The sequence below is a fragment of the Tursiops truncatus genome, chromosome 8, assembly GCF_011762595.2.
Source record: "Tursiops truncatus isolate mTurTru1 chromosome 8, mTurTru1.mat.Y, whole genome shotgun sequence".
Lineage (NCBI taxonomy): Eukaryota > Metazoa > Chordata > Mammalia > Artiodactyla > Delphinidae > Tursiops > Tursiops truncatus.
In genome coordinates, this window is record NC_047041.1 from 4,901,495 (window position 1) to 4,923,040 (window position 21,546).

General features: G+C 43.5%; 1 long non-coding RNA gene across 1 annotated transcript in view; it reads left to right on the forward strand.

The window, feature by feature from the left end:
* The first annotated feature begins 290 nt into the window (after positions 1–290).
* The window catches only part of LOC109550999 (uncharacterized), a 49,069-nt gene continuing 27,813 nt past the window's right edge, over positions 291–21,546 (forward strand). The window contains exon 1 of the long non-coding RNA XR_002177705.3: positions 291–870. This is a non-coding gene — a long non-coding RNA (uncharacterized lncRNA). The remainder of the gene's footprint in view (positions 871–21,546) is intronic.

Sequence of the window (21,546 nt, forward strand, 5' to 3'; positions counted from 1 at the left end):
ATAGATAAATATATATCATATATATTTTTATATATAAATTTAATTTTTATTTTATTTTGGAATATAGTTGATTTACAATGTTGTGTTCTACTGATATATTTTTATTAGAGCATTTATGTCATTCTTCCTTGAGTTTTTGTTAGTTGATTAACTCAGGTCTCTCATGCTGAGGGCAGGCTCCTTGAGGGCAAGCCCGTTTTATTCATCTTCATCTCCTGACCACATGACTTTTGCAGCAACACATTAACATGTAATACATATTCAAATATAATTGTGAAATGCCGACATAATGAATGAACACACGAGTGAATGACGTCACAAGCCAAATTCACTTTCCAATAAAACGCCATTTCTACATTTTATTCAAAGAACTCCCAAGGTATAAAAAGCCAGAGACTTGTTCAAGTTCGTAGATGGTCAGTCAAGGAGCAGGGCAGAGAATTTAGGAGTCCTGAGCCCTGGATAGCTGACAACCGGCCATCTCTACTCTCCAGGGAGAGCGAGAGGCCAGGACGGCTGCCGCATGGAGGCCTGTGCTGTGCGTTTTCTTGGATTTGTACACTCCCTTTTTTGTTTCAGACTGACTGAGCCAGGGCTTCTGAAATTTCAGGAGTGAGAGCACCTCTAAGAAAGAGGCAGAACACAGTCAGCACTGCTCCACCTGAAATACGCCCGCCGGTCCTGTTGTGACCGGGGACCTGTGATGACACAGAGCGTGTGTTCTGAGTGAGGATGCGTGTGCGCGTGCTCGGGCGATGTGCGTGTTACCGCCGGTTCCCACTCCACGCAGGAGCCTGCCTCAGCACTTCCCAAGCACATTGGAGCTCTTTACGTGCCCAGCTCTCTTACTAAACTGCGAGTTTCTCAAAGGTGGGTACTATGTCGTCGTCATCTTTGCACGCTCAGTGCCAACAGAGTAGATCAGATTATGAAAGATGAAGCCTGGGACAGGACCCGCCCAGATGGCCCAGCTGCTTTTCCGGGCCAGGGTCTGTGTCTCCCGGGCTAGCCCAAGTCTCTGAAGAGGCAGTGTCCCCCTTGCTCCTTGCTCAACAAGAAGGGCAGAGGTCAGACCAACCGCCTCCCTTCTTGCTTAGCTTAACTCTCTATCAGCTTCGTACTGGATCTTAAGCAGACCTATTCCCACCTGCTTATTTGAGAGCGAGAACCAGTTTGCAGCTTCTTCATGAGGTGTGTAGCAATGGTGTCCCCAGATAGCTTGGGGTGATGAAAGAAATCGGCTTGGGAGACACGCCTCCCTGTTTCTCTTCTCAGCTTTGGGAGTGGAGTGGGCCCCAGTGCAGCTCTGCCCCAACCCTGGCTTCCCTGTGCCCAGGGCTACAAGGGACTCAGAGGTGCTGCTTCTGAGTGTGTGAAAAAGAGCAAAGGGAATGTGAGTCAGAGAAATAATTCCCGGACCAACCTCACCCTAGAATTGTTTAATTAAAATGGGGAGCTGGAGGGGGAGAAAGTCTTTTGCCAAAGTCTCCACTCTGTTCCAACTTGCCTTTGACGTGAGGACTCAGCAGATCCAGGGCTGACGAACCGAGAAGGGCTTGATTTACAGAGCCCTCCTCCGTCCCGGGAGGGCATCAGCGCTGTAAGTGGAGGCTCTAAAGTGTTCGTGAACAGTGTAAGCCGGTCCTGCGCCTCCCTCTGCCCAGCACCCCAGAGTAAATTTCCAAAAGGTGGTAGGACAGAGAAAAAGTTCCTTCTGTTCGGATGCCATTGCGTCTGTTGGATGAAGAGCCGGACCAGTCGCTGGGTTCTTCAAGGCAGGCGTCTCGAGTTTCCTGCAGCTCTGCTCTCTGCCACCCAGCTTCAGGGGTCTTCCATCAGTCCCACGGGGGCGTGCTGTTTAATGATAGGAACGTTGAGAGACAGCTCCAGCTGTCACAGCATGGCCCTAACGGCACAAACATCTGAGTTCCTACAGACTTTTTTCAGACGGTCTGCCCAGTGATACAAGCCCAGCTCGCTTCCCTGGACCACTGCAGTGTTCCACATGCTTCCCTTACAGTGGCGCCTCCAGAATTTCTATAGAAGAGGGTCTTACAGGCCCCAGTACTGCAAATGGAGGCCAGGGCATTTGTCTTAAAGCTGCGCTTTCATGAACCATCAGAAAGGAAACAAACCTAAAAGCATGATTAATGAAAAAATATATACTTTGTTTATATCAGTGAGATACTTCCTTGGGTTTTATGGACATGAAATTCGGGATTTATTTTTTCTTTCTTATAGTCAGTCAGTTATTCCAGTTGTATTTTATAGCACTTGCTTTTGCTTAGTTGCTTCCTTCTAGATTATTCTGTGACCTCATTGGCCTGAGAATTTAAAATACATACCTTGTGATTATTTAGCTGAAATTCACTTATTTATTTGCTGAATTAATTGGTTGGGACTTCAGGTAAAGGTAGGTAGTATTGGCCCTGCAAGTGTTCCTTGGCTCCCTGGGGTCCTGGAATGAATGCAGTTGTTTAGAATTAGCCCGACTTCATCTCTAGTAGAAGCACAAAGGATCAGATTGTATCCAAAAAAGGGAGGTTTTTCAGTAGTGTAAGGGGGCAAGTCACCATTCCTCTCCAGATTTCAATTTTCTATAAAATGAAGAGGTTGGCTTAGATGACTAAGGTCTCTTTCTGCTAGCTCTATCTATCTATCCACCCTTCCATCCTCAGCAGATTAGGTGATGGGGCCTATTACTCAGGTTATTTTCATCTCTCCCATCTATTGACTATAATCCTAGAGTGAGTTCTTTTGTGTCTCCCCAGCCTCATGTCCTCCAATTGCAAAGTAGGGACATTTACCTTGGTCTCTTTTCTACCCACAAGCATTGGCAGGGAACCTCAGCATCTCAGGCAGGAAAGGTGATTGGCCCATCCTTCCTGAAGAACCTCCAGAACATAGCCAAATAGGGAGGAAGACCCACACCAGCACAGGTGGACACTTCCTTTCTGGGGAGAAGGAAAAGAACAGAGAAGGAGAGTAGCTCAAAAAGGGGGCCACCCTCAACCACCCAGACCACAGCTCTGGCAGCAGGGCTCCACCCACCCGTCCCCATGGGGTCTTGGTCACTCTCAAGTTTACAGTATTGGAGCAGGAAGGTCTGCCAAGATCACCTCAATAACTATAATTGTGGAAGATGATATAAGCTGTGTTCAATCTTCATTAAGTTTGAGGCCATCTTTTTCCTTCAGTGGTTAATCCAAAGATTATCTGTTAAACGCACAGAGCCAAACCAGATGAAATAAACAGATGTGGCGCCTTCCCTCTAAGGGTTTATAATCTAAATTAAAGAGCATCCACTCACAATGGGGAAATAAATCCTGGACAGCCTTAAAGAGCATTGAGTCCAAATTGATACTGATTATCTGGTTTTTGACGTACTCGGGATGGGGTGAGGACGGTGGGTTTCAATCCGGGGCAGTGCTCTCAGCACTTTTTGTGTGTTGGACCCAAGGATGTGACTCCCTTATCCACTTAGCAGTCATAAAAAGTACACAGACAGCTCAGCTTCAGTCGTAACACTCACTGTACGGACCATGTTGAACGTGCATTGCCAGGTAGTTGTGATTTTTACAGGAACTTGGGCACTGGTGCCCCTTGAACAAGGAAGATATCTATCAAGCTCAATATCATCAATGTCATTAACATAAGTGTTTTCAGTGGTCATAGGACAGATGTGCTGAACTGTGGGTTGTCAACTGGACATCACTGACATCCCCCTCTGAGGTCTTCCTGCCTGGAGAAGAGAAGCTGATAGCTGCATTTCCTGGAACCTCTTCTCTGCCTGGTTCCAGGAGGACTCATCCAATGCAAAGCACTTACAGGAGGAAGCGGGAGGAGGAGGGATCATTATTCTCCCCGGGCAGATGGAGGCAGGTACAGAGAAATGCAGGGTTCAAACCGCTTTCAGATAGATTTTCAGAGAATCACCCGTGTTATGCTACAGGCTGAGATAGCTGGTAGAAGCATCTCAGAGATTCATAAGTTTTGTAGTTTCCCAGGGCAGCTCTTGGGGATCACATGCTTCATTGCTGCAGGCTGAGAGCATTTACAATGACTTTTTTGATCTTTGCTTCCCCAGTGGCTGCGTAAACCTTACTTCCCCATCTTAAAACTCTTAATACGTGCAACATACACAGTGGCTTCTATTTTTCTGATAAAACCCTGACTAATAGAAAAAGTAATTATTTAAAAATTTAATGTAAAATTAGGAAAAACAGAATGCAGAATGGATGAGAGAAGTATATTGTGTTATAGGAACACCCATAAAGGGAATCTAATCCAGAATTGGGGGATGGAGGAGAGAGACTTCCTGAGAAAGTGGCCTCCAAGCTGAGACTTGAAGGATAAAACTGGGTTAGCTAGTCAAAGTGCATGGGGTGGAGGAGACGGAGGTTGTCTTCAAATTGTGCAAAGACCCCGAGGCCCGAGGGGGCCCAGAGATAGACGCCCCATTTGTCGGGGTGATGGTAGGTGGTGATCGCTAAGAGCAGAGGAGAGATATTACAGGGTTTTTAAATGTAGAGTTTATGTCTTCAAATGATCACTCTGGTTGTGGGACCGAGAATGGATTTCAAGAGAGCAAGATTAAATGTGGGGAGAGCAACAGCCAGCTGTCGTGAGGGTCCATACACGAGACGTCCATAGCTTGGACTTGGGTACTGGCAGTGTGGATAGAGAGACGGTGACAGATGCAAGAAATGCTTAGTAGGTGCACGGGTTAGAGAATGGGAGAAGTCAAGGAGGACTCATTTTGCCTCTATGGAAACTGAAGCTTAGAGGGATTACACAGCTCACCTCAGGTCACATAGCTCGGAAGCAGTGGAGTCAGGATTCAAACCTTAATTTGTGTAACTCTGGAGGCTTTGCTTAACTAAAAGCTCTATAGCATACACAGTCACAGATAGTCAATTTTTTAAAAAGTAATTAGAATGAGGTCCTCACGGCACTCGAGATTACCATTTTACATTAAGATAACACATGGGATAATGGTCTCTTCATCTCTTATTCTATTCTACATTACTTCCTAGTTGATTTAACTCATTTTCATAAGTTTTTCCTCTATATTTTAAAATGTTGTAATTAAAGGAAAAGGAAGAGGGAAAGAAGATTTCTTCTCACTAATATTTTGGTTTCAACTAAAGGAAAAGCAAAAGGCATTTGTTTCATCGTTTTGACGTACATAAACCTGTAACTTCAGAAGTTCTGAGAGGCTAAAAACCATAACCAGCTGTCGTATTTTGTTTGCCAAAATGACTAAGGTAGTGTGTAAGGTTGGGAAAGCAGTAAAATAATTATCCCATACTGCTCCTAAACACCCACCTCTTCTGCTTTATGGTAGATGGACTAAACATGTCTGAAATAGCTGGAAGCAAATGCTGACTTGCCCACGATTCTGACTCCTATCTATTTGCTACTGAGTCTTGAGCCTCCATCTCTAGAACAAACCTCTTTGCTGAGGACACTCTCAGGCGCATGACTCAGGCTCCTTCAGCTTTCTGTGTTCCAGCAATCTCACTGCCCCACACTGCTTTCCTTCCTGAAATCTTCATCATCCACACCTGCAAAACCAGACATTTAAAAAGTTATTCTAGAGTCATTTCTCCCCTATTTCTCACATCAAATCAGCCACTAAATCTGATGGTTTACCTCTTAAATACCTCTTTATTTTTTCCTTTCCTCTCTACTTTCACTATGACTGCCTTAATACAGGCTACTGTTTCCAAATTCCTGACAGATAATAATTTTTGTGAGGCAGAAACAAGAAATTGGAATTCCCAGGAATTCCCCAAATCACAATTTATTCTGTATTTTTTCCATAACACTTCACTTACGTGTTTTTAAATAAAAAAGATTGGCCACAATAATAGACAATGAATAGTTTTTCTGTGATAGGGTTATACTAAAAGTTTGAAAGGTTTTCTGTGGGAAAAAAAGTGTAATAATAAATGCTTGGCTATTACTATTGTGAACCAAAATATTGTGACAAAATTACATGTTTCCATAACATGTAAAAATGACATCTTCCTGATATAGGCATTTGATAGTAATTAGAAGGTAAAATTAGAAGGAAACATTAACACAGAATAAATGCCAAGTAAAAATCGTTTTAAAAATCCAAAGATAATATCACAAATATTTAATATTTAAAGCTTACTCTTAAAATAAAATTGTAAATCTCACAAGCATGAATTTTACTATCCAGTAGTGAAATCTTAGTTTTAGGACAGGCATTCCAGATGTAGAAAAATGTCTTTCATCTCGTGTTAAGGTTCGCGGAATTGGTTGGTTGAGGATGTGTTCAAAAGCATCTTCAAATTGGGCGATTAGTGAACATGTTGCTTCAGATCAGGTCATTTCCTTTTTTAGTAACAAAAATATGTTGTCTGTTTGGCCTGGTTTTTGTTTTGCCATTGAAATAGACGTTGCTGGGCCTTCCTGGTAGCGCAGTGGTTGGGAGTCCGCCTGCCGATGCAGGGGACGCGGTTCGTGTCCCGGTCCGGGAAGATCCCACGTGCCGCGGAGCGCCTGGGCCCGTGAGCCATGGCCGCTGAGCCTGCGCGTCCGGAGCCTGTGCTCCGCAACGGGAGAGGCCACCACAGTGAGAGGCCCGCGTACCGCAAAAAAAAAAAAAGCAACGTTTATTTCTTTTTCTTTTTTTTTGCGGTACGCGGGCCTCTAATTGTTGCGGCCCCTACTGTTGCGGAGCACAGGCTTCGGACGCGCAGGCCCAACGGCCATGGCTCACGAGCCCAGCTGCTCCGCAGTATGTGGGATCCTCGCGGACCGGGGCACGAACCCGCGTCCCCTGCATCGGCAGGCGGACTCCCCACCACTGCGCCACCAGGGAAGCCCTAGATGTTGCTTTTTTAAATTTGAATTTAAGATCAGTTTCTGGTCTCTTATTAGATCATTTCATAACAACATCAATCTGTTTTTCTCATTGTATGTCTTTTGTCAAAATATTTGCAAAGAACTGTAACTTAGGGTGAATATTTAAACACTAGAAACACCAATGAACATTTCATAACATTCAAATAATATAACATTCGTATCTTCTAACAAGGTTAACAGGACTTCACAGAATTATTTGCCAAAATTGCCCACTTAGAGACTTATTTTGGCCTCCAAAACTTGTTATTTCTTAGCACACCACTCACAGAATTTGTATAAAGTAAAAAATGCATGTAAACATATTAATATTTATTTTATTTCCAAGAACGACATCATTATTAGCAGACAGGGCCATGAAAACATACTTACACCAGTGCCAAAAGCCAGAAGCAATGCTGATTGCCTCTCTCTTACCTGATGCTCCTGCGCTGGTTCCCAGAAATACAAAGTTTAATATTCAACTCTGCAGCTCTGTTCCCTGCCCTAGCTTTTGCCTTGATGTTGAGTGGATTCCTTTGAGCCAGTAATGTTTCTATGTTAATAGTTAAGCTCTAATTCTCACGGGAGAATTATTCTACTTTCTCTCAGTTTTCTCTGATTTATCAACTGATTATGATTATTGTTTTTTTTAGGTTCAGGATTTAGCCCTCAACTGGAAACAGCCCAAATGCTCATCCACGGGGCAATGGATAAAAAATTGTGGTATATTCATACAATAGAATGTTAGCCGTAAAAAGGAACATGGATGAATCTCAGAATCATTGTGCTAAATGAAGGAAGCCAGGCAAAAAAGTATCTAGTGTATGATTCCATTTATGTATAATTTCAGGAAATGCAAACAAATTTATAGTGACAGAAAGCAAATCAATGGATGTCTTGGATTGGAAAATGAGGAGACTTTTGGATGTGATGGAAGCATTCCTATTTTTACTGTGGTGATGGTTTCATGGGGTTATACACAGGTTAAAAGTCATCAAATCATACACTTTAAATATGTGTAATTTGTGCTATGGAAAGTTATATCTTAATAAAGTTGAAAGGAGAGAAGACAGAGTGAGAGGTTGAGAGAGAGAAAGATGGGGATGAGGGAAGAAAAATGTTTTCTTTATGGAAGGATGCCAGCTGATATATAAATATATTTTATATATATACATATATATATATAGGATGCTAGCTGATATATAAATATATTTTATATATATACATATATATATAGGATGCCAGCTGATATATAAATATATTTTATATATATATACATATATATAGGATGCCAGCTGATATATAAATATATTTTATATATATACATATTTATATAATGATGGAATTACAACATCACTATTTTGTAACTCCTCAATGTAACCACTTATGCAAGGGAGGATTATCAATGAATGCTAAAACAATCAAGTGAAAGATATTTACTTGGTCTTAAGGAATCCCTCCATAGGTAACTTTTTAGTTAGAAAGGAGAAAATGTGCCTTTACAATGGAGAAATCTGGCAATTACTAACTTAACCAAGGAGATGAGCTTGGCATTACCCACAGTATACACCCATCTCCTACATGGTGTTCTTACCAGGAACGTTTAAGAGGAATCTAATGATGGAAAAACAGTCAGAGAAATCCAGAATGTGGAGCTTATTGCAGGCAACAGGCCTGGGCTCTACAAAGGATTTAGTCAAATGGAGAACAGAAGGCAAGGGGAGGGAATATCTAGGTTGATGGAAATTATGGAGATATAGTGACCAGATGCCATATATATATAGTTTTTATTGAAATATAGTTGATTTACAATGTTGTGTTAGTTTCAGGTGTACAGCAAAGTGATTCAGTTATACATATATATACATAATCTTTTTTAGATTCTTTTCCATTATAGGTTATTACAAGATACTGAGTATAGTTCCCTGTGTCATACAGTAGGTCCTTGTTGGTTATCTATTTTGTATATAGTACTGTGTATATTTTAATCCCAAACTCTTAATTTATCCCCCCTTCCCCTTTGGTAACCTAAATTTGTTTTCTATGTCTGCTAGTCTATTTCTGTTTTGTAAATAAGTTCATTTGTATCATTTTTTTAGATTCCACATATAAGCGATATCGTATGATATTTGTCTTTCTCTATCTGACTTCACTTAGTATGATAACCTCTAGGTCCATCCATGTTGCTGCAAATGGCATTATTTCATTCTTTTTATGGCTGAGTAATATTCCATTGTATATATGTACCATATCTTCTTTATCCATTCATCAGTTGATGGACACTTATGTTGCTTCCATGTCCTGGCTATTGTAAATAGTGCTGCTATGAGCATTGGGGGTGCATGTATCTTTTCAAATTAGAGTTTTCTCCAGATATATGCCCAGGAGTGGGATTGCTGGATCATACAGTAACTCTATTTTTTGTTTTTAAAGGAACTTCCATACTGTTCTCCATAATGACTACACCAATTTACATTCCCACCAACAATGTAAGAGGGTTCCTTTTTCTCCACACCCTCTCCAGCATTTATGTGTAGACATTTTGATGATGGCCATTCTGACTGGTGTGAGGTGACACCTCATTGTAGTTTGACTTGCATTTCTCTAATAATTAGTGATGCTGAGCATCTTTTCACGTGCCTGTTGGCCATCTGTATGTCTTCTTTGGAGAAATGTCTATTTAGATCTTCTGCTCATTTTTGGATGGGGTTGTTTGTTTCTTTGATATTGAGCTGTATGAGCTGTTGCAATATATATATTTTGAATAGTTCCTAAATCACAGGGGAAAACAGCTAGAAAACATATACTTGGCACAACTGGGAAAATTTGAGTATTACAAGATATTATTGAATTAATGTTGATTTTCTTAGGTGTGGTAATGGTGATGTAGTCGTATAAAAAATGTTATTGTTCTTTGGGAATGTGTTGAAATATTTGGGAGTGAAGTGTCCTGATATGTGTAGCCAATTTTCAGATATTTGTAAAAAAAATTATATATATATATGTATATGTGGGTGGGGGAGAGAGGTGGGAGGAACAAACTTGGCAGGAATTTAACAGTTGGTGAATCTTAGTATAGGCTTAAACATTTTCAAAAAAAAAGAAACAGGACTTCCCTGGCAGTCCAGTGGTTAAGACTCTGTGCTTCCAATACAGGGGGTGTGGGTTTGATCCCTGGTTGGGGAACTAAGATCCCATATGCTGCGTGGTGTAGCCAAAAAAGAAACAAACAAACAAACAAAATTAAAAAGTTCTAAAAAATAGAAATAAATTTACTCAACAATCCCTACCGCCACCACCAAAATTTCAGCTGCACGCTCTTTGCAAAGGACACAACTAAAATGCAATGACACAGGTTAGAAGTAAAGGGCTGAATAAAGATAAACCAGCCATAAACTAATTTTTAAAAGTTGCTGTGTAGCTTCTTTAATGTCACACAAAATAGATTTTTAAAATCAAAAGGTAGTATTAGTCATAAAGTTAATACAGGATAAAAGGAAAAATAATTCGCCAGGAAGATGAAACAATTTAAAACTTGTAATGTGTAACTTGTAACGTTAAAGGGAGCGCCTTTTTGCCCCTGGCTTCCGTGAGGAGAGCTGTTCCTGAAGCGTGTTCTGAACCTCTCTGTGTCCCCTGACTTGCTCGCCCTTGGGAGCAACGTGTCTGGCTGGTACACAGACGCCGATAAACCCATGTGGAGTCCAGCTTGGCCCGCACCTTCTCCCTCATGGATGCAGCTGCCCTCAGGGAGCGTGGGTTCCGCTTTTCCTCAGGGGCTCTGCTCTTCTTGGGGGAGCATTGCCCTGATCTAGAGCTGCCTGCATCTGGGGCTGGGGCTGCCTGCCTTTTTGGGGTTCATCCACAAGCCCATCTGGTTCTCATACTAAGATGTCTTCCATCTTAGCCTCTATCAGCAACAAAGGTGATATTTCTACCTACATCTTCACTTTTTATTTCTCAGTGTATCCAGACCCAGAGACCCCAATAGCATGCAATCACATAGTGTTAAATATATGCAGAGAGAGCAAAAACTTACAGAACTATGAGGAAAAATTCAGAAATCCATAATCATGTTGGAAAATTTAGAACAGTATAGGGGATAAGTTTCATCTAAATGATAGAATAGAGAACTTTACTTCCAACAATTAGAGAATGCACATTTTTTCAAACATTCTGGAATATTTATAAAATTTTATCATGTCCTAGGTCACAAAGCAAGTTTCAATGAAAAAAAAAAAACTTATATAATTAGACCAGATTTTCCAAGCACAACATAATTAAATATGAAATTAATAACTAAAACATAGACAGACCTCACCATTCTCTTACATTTGGATAATTGAAGCACACTTCTAACTAATCCATAGTTCAAACAAGAAGTCCTAATGGGTGTTAGAAAGTATTTATAACAGCAAAAATGAAAACAATAACAGTTAAACCTGTCAGCCATAGATAAGGCAATAGCTAAAGGGAGGTGTATAATAAGAAGGAAGATTTAAAAATTAAAGAGTTAACTGGCCAGTTCAAGAAGTTAGAAAAGTGAAATAGAAGAAACCCCTCCTCCCTTCAAATGAGGAATTTTGATGGAATTTCTAAGGTGAACCTATTTATATGGAAGGGAAAAGGGCCAAGGATAGCTTTGATAATTTTAAAGAAGAGCAAGGAGGGGAAATTGACTCTTCCAAACAGAGAGGTAAAAGATAAAGCTACACATAAGTGTACAGTGCCATGTTGGTGCAAAAATAGATAAATAGACTAGGGGTTACCACTGGCCTGTGTGCCAAATCCAGCCCACCGCCTGTTTTGTAAAGTTTTGTTGAGCACAGCCATACTCCTTAGAAGCTTTTGAGCTGAGTAATTGTCACAGAGACTCTATGGCCCACAAACTATAAAATATTTACTATCTGTCCCTTTACAGAAGATTTTGCTGATCCTTGAAAAAGACCAGTGGACCAATAGCAAATGGCATTTCAAATCAATTGGGAAAGAATGAAATATTCAATTAGTGGGTTTGGACTAATTGTTTATGCATATGGGAATAGATAAAAGTAGATCTCTGGGCTTCCCTGGTGGCGCAGTGCTTGGGAATCTGCCTGCCGATGCAGGGAACACGGGTTCGTGCCTCGGTCCGGGAGGATCTCACGGCTGGGCCCATGAGCCACAACTACTGAGCCTGCGTGTCTGGAGCCTGTGCTCCGCAACGGGAGAGGCTGTGACAGTGAGAGGCCCGCGCACCGAGATGAAGAGTGGCCCCCACTCGCCACAACTGGAGAAAGCCCTCGCACAGAAACGAAGACCCAACACAGCAAAAAAAAAAAAAATTAATTAATTAATTAAAAGAAAAAAAGTAGATCTCTTCTTTACACCTTACCAAAAAAAAAATTCTGGAGGGATTAGAGACCTAAATGTGAAAAGTTTTTGACAAAAATACATGCAATATCATATGAACTTGGGATGAGGAAGAATCTTATAATGTATAAAAAGCTTAAACTATAAAGACTGATACATTTGATTATATTAAAAATTGAAACTTCTGTACAATAGAAGACTCCACAGATGGACTTAAAAGACCAGTTACTCACAGGGAGGTAAGATTTGCAACGCACATAGCAGAAAAAAAGGTGAGTATCCAGGATATATAAAGAATTTCAAATCAGTAAGAAAAAGACAAACAACCCAACAGAAAAACAGACAAAGGATATTTCTGAACAGGCAGTTCACAGAAGAGGAAACCTGGGTAGGTTATAGAAAGATTTTTAACTTCATTAGTAATGAGGAAAATGAAAATAACAATGAGATATAATTTCACAGGCATCAATTTAAAAAATTTAGTCTGATTACGTTAAGTGTTGATAAGAATGTGGGGAAATCAGAAGGTTTTATTTGTTGCTGGTGGTGGCATATATTGGTTGAACCAGTTTGCAGAACAACTTAGTAATACTTGGTAAAGGTGAAGAGGCACAAACCCTGTGACCCAGTAACGCCCCTTCCAGGGATCTCCTCTTGAGAGCTGCTTGCCCAGGTGCCCAAGGAGACACATACAGCATGTAAAGTGGCTTTGTTAGGAAGAGAAAAAAATTGGAAACAATCCATTTGCCTAACATTAGGGAACTGTCCACGATTTTACCCAGGGTAAGGCCTGGAGGTTAAATTGGAGAACCAGCACTGAGGTGTTATGGGATCCCCGGTAGAAGTCCTTATGGGACACAAATCAGGGAGTGATCGAGTGTTCCTGCTGGAGCAGGGGGTTGGTCTCATTAAAGGAGATGACAAGAGTGTGTTTTGAAGTATGAATAGGTGTTTGAAAGTCAGAAGGAAGACAAGACAAAGCAGAATAAGAAAAGCGTGGTCCAGGGGTTCCCTGGTGGCACAGTGGTTAAGAATCCGCCTGCCAATGCAGGGGACACGGGTTTGAGCCCTGGTCCAGGAAGATCCCACATGCCGCGGAGCAACTAAGCCAGTGCGTCACAACTACTGAACCTGTGCTCTAGAGCCCGTGAACCGCAACTGTTGAAGCCCACGCACCTAGAGCCTGTGCTCCATGACAAGAGAAGCCACCGCGATGAGAAGCCCGCACACCGCAACAAAGGGTAAGCCCCTGCTCGCTGCAACTAGAGAAAGCCTGCATGCAGCAACAAAGACCCAATGCAGCCAAAAAAATTAAAACAAAAAAAACCCCACAAAACTTCATGACACTGATTTAGCAATGATTTCATGAATGTGACACCAAAGCATGGGCAATAAAGGGAAAATAATTGCTTAATTGAACTATATCAAAATCAAAACTTTTTTTTATAAGTAAGGCACATCATTTATTTTAAGGATGAACATTTCTCAGTTTTGGAGATTTAACTTTTCTGGTTGTAATCATTTCCCAAACTATTACTTATCAGCCATCAATATTTTAACCTTGAACATTAGGAGTCAAAGTAGTCTGCAGCATTAAAATAATCCTGAAAAATAAAATACCTAGAAAAAAATTGGGACCTTAATCCTGCAGATCAGATTCTCAAACTTTTTGGCTTTAACACGCCTTTACACGTTTAGAAATTATTGAGGATTCAAAGGGTTTTGTGTTTATGTGAATTACACATATTGATATTAATTCTAGTCAAAATTGAAACTGAGGCTATTTAATATTTCATTAATCATTTAAAAAATAACAAATAACATATTTGTATTGTCTAAGACAAAAATTTGTAAGAAATGTCTGCTTTAATAAAAAGATAGCTGGATTTTCATATCTGCATCGAATTTTTTGCAATATATTGTTTCAGTTGAAATATGTGAAGAAAATCTTGCTTCACACAGATATGTAGTTAGAAAAAAAGAAGTATTTTAATAGCCCTTTTAGATAATTATGAATATTCTTTGATATGACCCTAAAATTTGATAAGTGGCAGTTTCTTAAAGGTGAGTTGCAATGTGGAATCTGAAGCCGTATTAATGAACGTTTCAAAATGTTACATTATTTGCACTTGAATAGATCTGTTTTTACTTATGCATGATTTTGTAACATCAACCATTGGCCATTTGGAAAACACTGACTCACTGAGTCATGTAATTCTTCTGAATGTTGACACATCTCACTCTACAAGAACCAAGACAAACCCCACATATTTATTAACATCACCATCAGTCTCATCAGAAAAGTCATTAAGTATTGGGAAGCTGTCACGCTCATAGTGGCAGATGTATGCTTTCCAAAATTCTGATTTTTGCTTGAAAGATCCAATTTTTTTTCACTTGGCAACAAACATTGTCAGATATTTTCCTTAAAGTGACAAGCTCACTTCATTAATTTTAAAGAACATGCCTGCCAAATACCCAAGTCTGAATAACCACAGTTTGTTTGTCAGTCATGCTTTCAAATAAAAATGGTGTTAGTGTGTGTGTGGGAAAGGCTAGTTTAACTTGCAACTCAACTTATCACACCAATGCTTTTCTCTGAGACAACGACCATACTTTGGTACATAGCAGAATTGCTTTATATGTACTTTGCATGTTGACACAGAATATTAAAAAGATGCTCATTCCAGGGCTGAGATTAATAAAATTAATATTTTTATTGCTTCATCAGGAACATTAAATAAACTGGCTTTTCTCCTTTCTGGGAGTGCATAGTGTTAAGAATACAACTACTAGTACATAGTACCATTTAGCGCCGTGGCCTTAATCTGTGCTAAGCCACCTGCTGTTTTACTCACCATCACTTTTGCCCCATCAGTGCAAACGTCAACACAGTGAAAAGGGTAAATAATGTCTTACTATTAGGATGAAAATAGTTCTGACCTTGTGGACTTCCTGAAAGTGTCTTGGGGGTCTCATACTGAGAACTGCTGGTAGAGGGGATGGAGAATATTGGGGAGGAACATGGTCAGATCTGCAACTTGGGGAGATGGCTCTGCCGGAAGCGTGGAAGATGCGCTGGATGAGATAAGTGTGGAGCCAAGGAGACTATGGCAGTTTCCAGGAGAGATGATGAGGGTCCTGACCGAGGACAGAGGCTGTTGGCATATAGGGAGCACAGGAATAAGAAAAGTCACAGGTCCAGGGTGACTCTCAGCATCATGATTGCACAGCAGGATTCGCTGAGCTGGAAAACACAGGAGAAGGAGAGAGTGGGGACGCAGCAACTAGAGTCCAGCTTTGGTTAAGTGGACACTGAAGTGGTGTCCACAGAGAGTTGTCTGGAGGGAGCTGATTATACAGATATTGAGATACATGTCTGACAACTAAAATCAGAGGAGAGGATAAAATCGTGGAGGATGAGTCTAGTGCCTAGAACACAACCTACCTAAAGTCAGGCTTTAATGAATAGGTAGAGAAGGAATAATACAAAAGATAGAAGAATCACAGGAGGTTGGTGTATGGAAAGCAAGAGAGTGTTTCCAGAAGGCAAAGCTCAATGACCGCCAATGCTACAGAAACCTAAGAACTAGAAGGAGTCCACCGAAACGTAAACTCTGTGAAAGCCTTTAGACCACTGTATCTGTGGGCCTGGAACAGTGCCTGGTTCAGAGTAGATACAAAACAAAGATTTGTTGACTGAATAAATGGATGACTCCATTGGATGTGGCCGCTGAAGGCCGGTGATCACCTTTATCATAGTGGTTCTATGGGTGTAGAGACACAAGCCTGGCAGCTGTGGATGGAGAGTGAGTGGAAGGAGAGGGTAGTGTGCATTTTTTTGAGGAACTTGGTTATCAAAGGAAGTGAAGAGTTTAAGGGAGAGCTTGCACCTATCACAGGGTGAGGGAAGGCTTGTATTGAGTTAGGTCAATTTTTTTTTTTTAAGGATGAAAGAGACTTTTGAGTATGTTTTATCAGCTCTGGGGAAGGAGCCTTCAGGAAGGTATAAAGTTGGTGATCATGATGAATTCTGATCCTTTATTCACAACTCCCTGTCTTCTGCAACCTCCTTAGTCCCCAGAGCCACAGGTGGCTTGAAGAAATAGATGTTCTCCTTGATTCAAAGCAGATTTTGGGCAAACTTTGGGCTGCGCCCATCACCCACAAGGAAGGCACTGCTGAGAAATCATGCCATCTCCTACTATCTTCTTTTGTCCTAGCATCAGACTGTAACTGACCTCCATCCTTTGCAGTCTGGGCGTCTCGTGCGTCCCACCGAAGACGCAGACCAACGTCTAGTCTGAGTCCAGCCCTGGGAACTGCTTTCAGCCCTTGCCGAGTGCCTTCCTCTCTCCTACCCCCAGGCTTCTCCTCCCTCGCAGCTGCCTAAGTGCTACTGACTCTCCAGCTCTCCGTGTGGTAGCCTTCCCTCCCTGCACCTCTATCGTAAAGCCCATCACAGTAGATGGTGAATTCCTACTCACAGCCCTCGCTTCCCCCACTAGGCTAGGAGCTTTGTGAAGGTAAGTACCACATCTTGCTCCCTTGGGGTCCTCCACGCCTAACACGGAGTAAGTCTCACCAAATGTGTGCTGTGTGAGTGAATGAACAAATGGGTCTGTTCCTTATCCTTCTTCATCCTGACTGTCTTCACAGAGGAAGAAGACCCAGGCGAAGCAGCAGACTTAGAAACGGAACCCAAAGGGTTGCCTTAGGTTATATGCAGTTTCCCTCAAAAGTCTAACCTTCTCTAGCTGCAGATTTAGGCTGTGAGCAGCCTGCAGATTTGGAGGCGGTAAAGACAACATCATAATAACCATCTATTAAACGTCAAAGGGAGAAAAAGTTAAAACACGAATGGATATAATTGCTGGCTGCCATAGATTGGTTCCTGGGCATTATAACTGGTTTAATTGTTGGTCTAGATACCCTTGTGATAGGCACCATATATAAATACAGACACACAGCGATGCAGAGATAACTGACAGAGGCTGTGACCTAGTGATGCCACAGCTCTGTAGCCTGAAGGGAAGAATTTTATCTGTTTGGTGTGTTTGGCATAATTATCTGTCACAAAGTAGCCAAAAATGACTCTCTTGTTTAACAATTACATTCCCTAAAGCCCAGAGTCGAGAGAATTAGTATCCTGGGCTGTGTGTCAGGATGCCTGGGGGTCATACCAGGCTCTGGAGCAGCCAGCTGTGTGCCCCCAGGCCAGTCACCTGTCTCTATTACTCAGTACACTTGTCATAGTACTTGCGCTCATGCATTCACTTATTCCTTAATTCAATACATATTTATTAAGCACTTACCGTATTCCTGGCACAGTGCTAGGTACTGGGAGTACCGAGAGGGAATAAGACGAAGTTGCCGACCTTATTACAGTCCACCGTGAAGGTGATGCAGAGAAACTGAAGCCCCGGGCATGACAATGCTGTTGAGGTATGTCCCGGTGCTGTACGGGGACAGGGAAAGGGGTAAGTGGGACTGCTGGAGAAGACGGTGAAATCTTGAGAGGGGGAGGTCTTTGAACTGGGTTTTAAATGATTAGCAGGAGTTTGCCAGGCAGAGAAAAAAAGAAATGCCATTCAAAATAACAGGAACATGGTATCAAAAATAAAAATGTTTCGGGAATGGTGAGTGTTAGGTGGGTGTAGTTAGACTATAAGGAACTGATCGGTGTCAGTTAGTCTTGGGCAGGTGTCTGGGTATTTTCTAGTAGGCTATAAGGCAGCAGTTCTCAAACGTGAGCGTGCACCAGCATGACCTGGAGGGCTTGTTAACACAGATTGCTGGCCCCTCCGCCAGACTGAGCAGGTCTGGGGTGGGGCCTGAGGACCGGCATCTCTAATAAGCTCTCAGGTATGGTAGATGACCTGGGAGGGAAGATGGGTTCAAATCAGGCTGTATCTTACCCTGATGGCGTGGTATTACCCAAGTCAGTTTACCTCCCTGAGTCTCAGTCTCAGTTACCTCCTTGGTGAAACGACACCTGCCGGGCAGCCTTTCTTCTGCCGACTGCATTAAGTGAGAGAATGTGTGTGTGAGCTCTTCGGATACATCAGGTGCTATCAGAAGTGCTAAAAAATGTGTATATGTACACACACAGAGATACAGACATAGCTTTTAGTACCTCTTGTAGCACATCGAAAACTCCAAGAGACTTAATGAATCCAAGAGGTTTGTCAAGACTGTTGGATGGGGACTTCCCTGGTGGTACAGTGGTTAAGAATCCGCCTGCCAATGCAGGGGACACGGGTTCAAGCCCTGGTCTGGGAAGCTCCCACATGCCGCAGAGCAACTAAGCCTGGGCATCACAACTACTGAGCCTGTGCTCTAGAGCCCGTGAGCCACAATTACTGAGCCCATGTGCCACAACTACTGAAGCCGCACACCTAGTGCCCATGCTCCACCACAAGAGAAGCCACCGCAATAAGAAGCCTGCGCACCGCAATGAAGAGTAGCCCCTGCTCGCTGCAACTAGAGAAAGCCTGCGTGCAGCAACGAAGACCCAAACACAGCCAAAAATAAATAAAATTAATTAATTAAAAAAAAAGACTGTTGGATGGTTGCTCTGTGTGTGTGTGTGTGTGTGTGCGTGTGTGAGAGAGAGAGACAGAGAGAGAGACAGAGAGAGAGAGAGAGGGAGAAAAGGGGAATGAGATAGAATATATCAGAGTGGAAAAAGGAGGCTGATGTTAATTCCATTTTTACCTTCGAGTTCTGGTCTCATTTCCAATAACATCTTAGAAGATTTCTTAATTAAAACAGATCAGCATTTAGAAATCTTCAGCTAGGAATTTCTCCTTGCTGTCAAATAAAAATCCTTTCTGGGTCCCTTAGGGACCTCGGGGGTTCTCTGTATTTGCACTGTTCTCCACAAGCCTGGAAACAGGCAGTACTGATCAGGCTCAGACTGAATGCACCCAGGCTCTTTAAACAAATGAACATCTAGCCAGTTCTAGAAAACCTTTGCTTAACCTTGGTGTAATTCTCCACCTCCACGGTATTGACAGGCCAGGTTTCAAGAGCTCCTTTAACTAAATACGACTGAAGTTTCCCTTTCATCAGGAAGAGCCACTCGGAGGCTGTAACATGTTATTCTGGAGTGCCTTGGCAGGCACACTCTGGAACGGCAGGCTATCAGTTTACCCACAAGTGAACAATTAGCCGGGTGGTGTGGTTAATCGCAGCAGCTTCACCATGGAAAAAGAAAAATAATACCCTTCCCATCTCATCCCAGGGAAAAGAAAGGAGACATCTACCAATTTGTAAGAGGATAATTTCCTAATTACCCCATGAAGGTTGTTATTTCTGGTGGGTCGTTAAATCAGGTTGAGAAGGGTGAAATCTGATCCTTTAGTGATGGAAAATGTTATTGTAGGATTAAGTTTTCACACAGTGTCTCCTACGGCTTAAGGAAGAAGTTGCTAATTTCCCCCAGTAGCTGTGGAGGCAGCCGGTGTGGGCAGAGGAAGGTCCACAAGTGGAGAGGCCTGAGCTGGGGCACTTCAGGTTGGCACCAAGGTGATTGTTTAATTACTTGGGAAAGCTTCCTCCTGAGCCTGAGGAAGCCCCAGCACATTACATGACTCATAGCATATTAACTTCTAAATGTTTTAGAAATGAGGCTTGCCTTAGTTTTCAGCTACCATTAAATTCCCCTCGAGGCATCTTGTGCAAAAAGGAGGGGTGTTCTGGCACTGATTACCAAACCATAAGCAATCCCGAGCCACACACGGGGCACTTCCAGAATGTTGCCTACTCCTCAGGAAGGAAACTAACATTTCTGGAGGTCCCACCAGGTGTTCTAGAATTTTTTCTTCCACTATCTATCTCCTTGACTCTTCTCAGCAACGCTGTGAGACAATGTAAAGGCTGCTATTTTAAAGTGGGGAAAGTGAAGCTCAGAGGCTAATACCCCAGTGGAGGAGCTGACCATTTGCTTCCAGAAGGGGTAGGCCCCCGGTGCAGTGTTCAACCGGCAGAGCTCAGCTCCTTCGCTTTCCTGTCTGCCCCCTCTCTGACAGCGGTGGGCTAACAGGCCAAAGACGGGGAAACGGAGAGGTCAAGGGGGAGAAGGTGGCAGAGTGGGAGCAGGGAAGTAAACCTGGCACCCCCTGGATGTGGAGAAGGGCTGGGCTGGAGGGAGAGCCAGGGCTGGTACTAGGAAGAATAGCCAAGCAAGTGAAATGCGGCTTTGTTCTCACTCTCTGCAGTTCCAGAAGGCCCTCCCTCCACCCCCGGGATCCAGCCGTTAACTCAACAACTATTTATTAAGCGCCTCCTAACTACGGGGTACCGTAATGGGCACTAGGGATACGGTAGTGAACAAACGCAAATTCCCCCTCAAGGAGCCTACGTTCTAGGGGTTTCTCTCCAGTGGCTTCAAGCTGTCTTGGGCTGCTTAGAATTCCCTAGTAGGGTGTTCCCTTTCGGTTCCTCTTCACACGTACGCGCGCGCACACGCACACACGCGCGTGTCCGTGCCCCGCAACCCTCGCTCGTGCTCACGTGCACGCACGGCTACGCACATGCACCGACACACACGGGCTCACACGTGCGCGCTCGCGCAGACACGCACAGAAACGCGGACGCACACGGCCTGTCGTGCCGCCCCCTCCCACGCCGAGGGCGCAGCGCGGAGTTGCGGGCAGTGGACGCGCGCGTGCGCAGGAGCCGCGCGTCCCGCGGCCGCCGCGGAGGGTCTCCTACGCAGTGCGGGCGTCGTCGCCGCCGCCGCGCGCTCTCCGGCGCGGGAGGAAGGAGGCCGGCGCGGAGCCCTGGGAGCCCGAGTCCCGGCGGTCCCCTCCGGCCGCACAGCCGGGCTCCGCGCTGCGGGCAGACGGGCAGCGTCCCCGGACACCGCGGCCACCCTCCCTTCTCAGCGATTCCGTCTGGGCGGCCGGATGGGAGGAGAGGGCAGGTGCGCTGAGCTGCGAATCTTCGCGAGGCACGGTGGGGAAACAGCTGTCGAGCGTTTGGGGAACAGCCTCGGCCCTGAGTCTGTGGCGGAAACTTGGACTCAGGGCCCTGAAAGCTGGCCGAGGGCACTGTCAGGAGATGCGGGACTGGTTCGTCAGCTACTGCTTTCTTCCAGCGCGTCTCAGTCGGTGGTTTGTTTCCCACCCGAGCAGCCCCCGCGGCCCTGCGCACAAACACACTCGTTTCTTCCTCGGGCGCCTCTCTGAGCTGCGCTCCGATGCCGCCGGGCGACTCCTGACCCCACCACCTTTGTTTCCTCGGGCCAGTCAGCACTTCTGAGAAGTTGTCCTTAGGCCATTCCCACCTCCCTGTGCTCTCGAGGAGGAG